Consider the following 6,514-nt stretch of genomic DNA (forward strand, 5'->3'; position numbering starts at 1 on the left):
AAATTAGCAATTTCTCATATTACTAAGATATTTTTCTAAAGATAAATTTGAATGATCAAATGATATTTTATGGCTGTGCATAACTAACTTAGCTATTGTTCTCTTATTGAATATTTAAATTATTCATGGTATTAAGTTGTTTTGCTTATAGATGCTGTAACAATCATATTTCAGAATAATTTTTTAAAGCATGTATCTTTGAGGCATTTTGTTATAAAAGCTGGCACTTATATACATAAACTAACAAGAACTTAAAATTCACTACACGATTACTTCATTTTTTTTATCTTGACTATCTAGTAAATCTTGAGCTTCATTGATTTTGGCTGCTAAATAAGGAGATCCAACCCTGCGTGGGTGATTTAAAAGCATAATTCATTGATGAGCATCTCTTATTTCCCCTTTATTGCCAGTAGGGTTTATGCCTACTATTAATGCTGCTTCTGCTTCATCATTTTGGGTTCAAACCCATCTTTATGATGGCCACCACTGAAGACAGAATTTGGTAGACTTTTAAAAACTTGTTTTACTTGAGGTTCCATATGTTTCATGGCTTGCAAAATATAATGACCTGCAAATCCAGTGGCAGCTGTGATCTGTCCAGCTGCTCCCACTGTACTGGCCACAGCTCTGGCTCAGCTCCCTAGTCTCCATGGAAAGCTCAGTTCTCCCAGCCCAAAGGCCATGCCCACCCATTCCACCCCTCTCCAGAATAATTTTTAATGACATTTGGATCCCCTAGATTTTCCATCAAAGTTATTATAAATACAAGGAAGTCATCAGCAAGGCATTAATTGAATGTCTAATTAGTTATTAAAATGTATATAATTAGCATATTTGCCCCGGGTAAGTCAAATGTATGATTTAATAATGTTGAATTGAATGTGCTGATTATATTCTTCATAATGTAGTTGGTCTTAGGAAATCTATGCAGATAGGACACTTATTTCTCTTTTATAATACTTGAGCAGCTTATTATAATTTCTAGGTGCTACAGGCTTTTCTAGTTGTTTATATATTTTTTATATTTAATGGGTCAAATTTGTGATTTATTTGATGCAAAGTCTTTCATAACATGATACCCCAATCACAACATTGTTCTTCCCTGAATCCTTGCTTCCCTAAGTCATAAGCACCAGCGGGCTGGTGGGAGATGTCTGTTTCCTGAAATTGTAAATGTCACAGGAATCAAGGGAGCGTATCAAACACAGAGGTATATGCATTGCCAAGCTGAGTGAGCTGCAAAAGAGAATTCTGGATCCTCACTGAGGGTGAAGATCAGAGACAGATATTAGAAGCCAGAGAATTGTTCCAGGAATTGAAAAGCCAGGGGCAGAAGAGGAGAGAAAAAAGATCTGATGAAGAGCCTGCAGTCTGGGCCTGTCTATATACCTGGTTGGAAGCTGTTAACACAGGCTTTATTGCATGTACCTCCATATGGCCCGAGAAGTTGTGTTCAGGGTGTCAGGAGCCGAGGCACCACCCTCCTTGTCCCTCGGTTCAGTAGTATCACAGCTTCCCTATGTTAATAAATAGAAGGCTCATGTATTAGTTCCAATGGCTGCTCTAACCAATGACCACAAACCTAGTGACTTAAAACAACCCCAATGTATTATCTTAAGAGTTCTGGAAGTCAGAAGTCTGAAATGGGTCTGCCTGGCTTTAGGAAAGTCTATTTCCATGTCTTTTCCATAAAAGATCAGTCTGTAGACTTAAACAAATGTCTAGAGGAAACCATAGGCTGTTTGTGTTTTATTTTTTAAAAGATTTTATTTATTTATTTGACAGAGATCACAAGTAGGCAGAGAGGCAGGCAGAGAAAGAGGAGGAAGCAGGCTCCCCGCTGAGTAGAGAGCCCGATGCAGGGCTTGATCCCAGGATCCTGGGATCATAACCCGAGCTGAAGGCAGAGGCTTTAACCCACTGAGCCACGGAGGCGCCCTCAGGCTGTTTGATTACTGCATAAAAGCCCCCATTCCTGTAAGCAGAAGTCCCTTTTGAAAACTAAGCAGACGTAAGTTGGGCACATTCTGCCAATCCTATTTCAGGGGTGGCAGTGGAGACAAAAGGACAAGAAGAAACTACCATAAGGCAAAAACTGGGGTCATGGAGAGGAAGGGACAAGGATTCAGGAGACAGGTCTCCACTGACCCCCTCTCACCGCCCACCCCCAGGCAACAAGAATACCAACTGCCAGATGTTCCTAGGGATAACCCCAAAACTTAACTCTACTAGTAGGGTAGGAATTCTTTGCAGTTACTGCTCTGTGGGATTTGATGATTGCTATGAACTAGAGGCTGCTGTTTTCTCCCCATTCTTCCTTTTTTCAAGTAGAATTAAAGTGTATGTGCATATTGGCTACCACATTCCTGCTCTACAATTTATAACAGGAAGATTGGAGGGCAGCCCTCTTGTCGTTTATTTTATAGTTTAGTTTATAGGCGACCGGACCATGACGGGACCATGATAAAGAGGACAGAGAATTACTGCAGAAACTGGATGGAACTTTGGTGGTTTGTCTCCCCAAAGAGGAGGTTCGGGAGACTCAGTGGGGAAAATGTGCCAGAGACTGTTAGTTTCCCCTCAATATCTTCTCTTCTTTCTTGGTAGTAGGAGTCTTTAGCCTGGCACATGTCTCTCCAGAAAGACAGTAAATTTCCCAGCTTGCTTGCAACTCAGTTTTTCATATGATTAAGTCCTGGGCAATGGGATCTGAGTGGGAGTAATGTTTGTGACTTCTGGGCTGCACTCTTTTTTTTTTTTTTTTAAGATATATTTAATTATTTATGACAGAGAATGAGAGGGGGAGGGGCAGAAGGAGAGGGAGAGAAGTAGACTCCCTGCTGACCACGGAGCCTGACTGGGCCTGAGGTGGGGCTCCATCTCACAACCCTGAGATCATGACCTGGGTCAAATTCAAGAATCGGAAGCTTAACTGACTGAGCCACCCAGGTTCCCCATCTGGGTTGAGCTCTTAAAGGAGTGGCATACTCTCTTCGTCTCTTCCTTTTTGTTGCTCAAAATGTGATGACATTGGGCCACCTGGGTCCGTGGAGCCCAAAAGAACTCCATACGATGGGTAGTGGAGCAATAAGATGGGAGGAACTTGGGTCCCAGACACTATGGAGTGATATACCAGACTTTTACATGAAGAAGAAATAGATCCTTTTCTTCTGTAGAGCCAGTATTATTTTTGGTCTCTATTTGTGTGGCTGAATCTATATCTCAACTTTCACAAACAGGCTGAGTTTGAAGTACCTTTAGGAATTTTCTTATGAAAAACGTCAAACATACACAAAAGCAGAAAGAATAGTATAATAATTTCATGCATACTCACCTTTGGCTTCAACAATTACCATTTCATTTTATTTCTGCTCAACCCGAGCTGCTTCCTGTCTCCACTGGAGGACTTGGAAGCAAATCCCAAATGTTGTATCATTTCTTCTATAACTATTTCAGTATGTATCTCTGAGAGATAGGATTCTTTTTTAAAACATGAGAGTTTGAAATGTTTTTGAACAAAACAAATGTAGATAACCGGTTGAGTCGAACATACCTCTTTAAGTTTCAGGAGAAACTTCCTGGCTTGAAAGTACTGCTTTGAGAGTCACCTCTCATGTGGAAGATATTTAAGGCCTTGGCAGTGGATGAGCTAACTTGGGGAGAGTGGTCACCTGAGTGAAAACACAAAAATTACATCAGTTTAAGATGAGCAAAGTTTTCTCTCACTGGTGTCAAGTAATGTAGGGAGTTACGCAACACAGGGTAAATGCACATGGTAGGAAGTTTTTATAGACATTGTTTCCATTACCCCCAAATCCAGCCCTCATCTTGTTTTCCTTCCTCAGTTCCTATCTCATTTTTTAGATACATTATTTGTTCAGGGTTGGTCATGTATTTTAGTCACAGCTGATGAGACCCAAGGAATGTTTGCTGGGACTTCTAGGAAAGCCTCTCATTCTTCAGGAACTGTTTGCATCTGGCTGGATGGTGTGGTGTGATGCAATGTGCTAGAACTGCTGCAGTCATTTCATTATCATGAGAAGATTCTAGAACTACCCCAGGGCCCTGGTGTAGAGACTGAGAATGAGGCGAACACTGTGTGGAGACAAGGGAGAAACCCAGTCCTTAGTGACATGAGTTGCACTGCAGCTTCAAGCCTCTTCAAGCCAGCCTCACTCTGGACCTCTGAGTTACATGAGTTATGAGCTAATTTGCCTTCATTGTTTAAATCTTTAAATCATTTAAATAATTTTCCATCACTTGCAATAGAAGACATTCTGACTGATAAGAGTAGGCTATGTGGTCAATGTTTTTCCAGACCTGGAGGAACCCCAGTGCTGGTCATCTCAGTTTTAGCTGAGCGGATGATATATTTGCATAAGAAAAGTAGCTAGATGCTGTTCTCCCCTTACTAATTTCTTTGGTGTTCACTGCAGTAAAATGTTGCATTTTGGCAGATAGGTAGATTTCCTGCAAGGTTCTGTCAATGGCTTCTATAGGTGCTGGACAGTTGGCCACGGGGTGGGGGGCGGTGGGGGGAGCACGTGGTGGTAATGGCAGTGTTTAAGGTATGGGTAAATAGCAAATGTGGAAGCGGCTGCCATGAAGAATTGTGTTCTGGGTAGAGAAATGCTGCGAGTTGCAGGTAAAATATGCTTTGTTTGTGAGATAGACCTAGTTATTCTCTGCAGAAGCACAACACGAAGGTCTTGCTCTAAGACTTACTACGCACAACCAGATGGACAGGAGGATGTAAAATAATGCCTTTTTCAAACCTCATCCTTCAAAACAGCAGTCAAAAAACTGGGGTGAATGATTCTTACAGGCAGATATTTCTTTGACAAAATTTTAGAGGGGGGTGGGTAGATGGTGTTAACGGAGGCCTAAGCAGGATGAAATGTACCATGCTCATGAGGGATGGCTTCAACCTTCAGGTTTTGTGTTGAAGTTATAGGGCCATCATCACCTAAATGTGGTTTCATTCTGCAGCTGACTCTTTAAGTAATCATTAAGCAAAGAGTGCTCAGTGGCTGATGATGTGGACAACTACTAAAGTCACCCCTAACTGATTTTTTTCTATGTGGAAGGGAGAATCTTATTTCCATTTTCCATTCAACTGAGAAAAAAATGGCAGCCATGAAGACTCTGCCAGGAAGAGCACTCACACATTTTTTCAATTAATTAACTAATTAATTGGACAGAGAGTGAGTGAGAGAGAGAGAGAGTACAAGTAAGGGTAGCAGACTCTCCACTGAGCAGGGAGCCCAATGCGGGGCTTGATCCCGGGACCCCAGGATCATGACCTGAGCCGAAGGCAGACACTTAACGGACTGAGCAACGCACGTGCCCCACACTCACCCTTTTTGACAAGCACTTTGCCTGGGAAATTAGTTGAGGTCACATATCTCTTATTAGATAAATGGAAGGCAGAAAATGAATATTTCAAAAAAAGCATATTTTAACCTATTTAAATTTAGCTCAGAGTACTACAGTTTGTTCAAACTCCATAGAGAAGGGCTGTAGAAAAACAGGCTTATTTTCATTGTTAAATACCCAGAACTGGGAGTTTCGTGATGCCAGAAGGGATTCATTATTTAATTATAAAATACTTATAAGTATTTGCATTAGCAAATCAAGCATCTTCTTTGGAATCTAGATTCTAGGGTAATAGGATTAGTAACCGCATTAGCCACTGTTGGGATAGGAAGGGGCAGCTCTTTTAGGAAAAGACCACAAAGTACCCCAACTGGTAGGAAGACTCCTGGACACAAGAGTACAGAGCCCCCTGTTGGCAAGAAAGGGCAGAGACCAAAATGAAGGCATTCAGGTAGCGCTGTCAGAAATAATGAGGAGTCAAAAAGTGAAGGCTTAAGGTTGACAAGGCAGATCAGATTTATTGCCATCCTTGGCCCGAGAAGCCATAAAGAACTTGCAGAGTTGGAGGACCTTCGTGTGTCCTGGGAGACAGGTGTAAAAGTTTACCCAGCTGGTACAAAGATAGATGACCTGAGTAGGCATCAGAAACTCAGTAAAGAAGGGAAACCAGAAGCCAAGTCACAAACCAGAGTTACAAGCGTTGGTCTCACAGGGGAGAATTGAATCGGTTAGTGTACAAGTGGCGATCGGGATCTGAGGGGCAAATGTTGCCAACCATTTCCCCAAAACTGGAAGTTTGTGAGATGGTAATGACTTCAAGTTCCTGGCCAGGAATCTAAAGGTGAGTATTCATTGATTATCTACCTTCCCAAAGCCCTCCCTTCCTCCCCACAGCCCCTGGACTTATTTACCAAAAAGCTTAGGAGCTCTGGCTTTATGATGACCAACAGAACCTCAAAGAGGTCAGTATTTGAAATTGCTGACTGATGCTACTGGGCATCAGTGGAGTAGAATGAGTATGCAAGCAGTAGGGCTCCGCATAATTACCCGAGCCACAGGGTCAAAGCTGAGTTTTCTGCTGAAAAAAAAAAAATGAAGGCCAGAAATGATTCTCTTGACAACAAAGGCAAAACAT

At 41.8% G+C, this 6,514-nt stretch overlaps 1 pseudogene; it reads right to left on the reverse strand.

Annotated features, from left to right (window-relative positions):
- Nucleotides 1-261: 261 nt before the first annotated feature.
- Nucleotides 262-6,157, reverse strand: LOC123946331 (annotated as a pseudogene).
- Nucleotides 6,158-6,514: the final 357 nt, after the last annotated feature.

Source organism: Meles meles, chromosome 7, assembly GCF_922984935.1.
Source record: "Meles meles chromosome 7, mMelMel3.1 paternal haplotype, whole genome shotgun sequence".
In the NCBI taxonomy this organism is placed as follows: Eukaryota; Metazoa; Chordata; class Mammalia; order Carnivora; family Mustelidae; genus Meles; species Meles meles.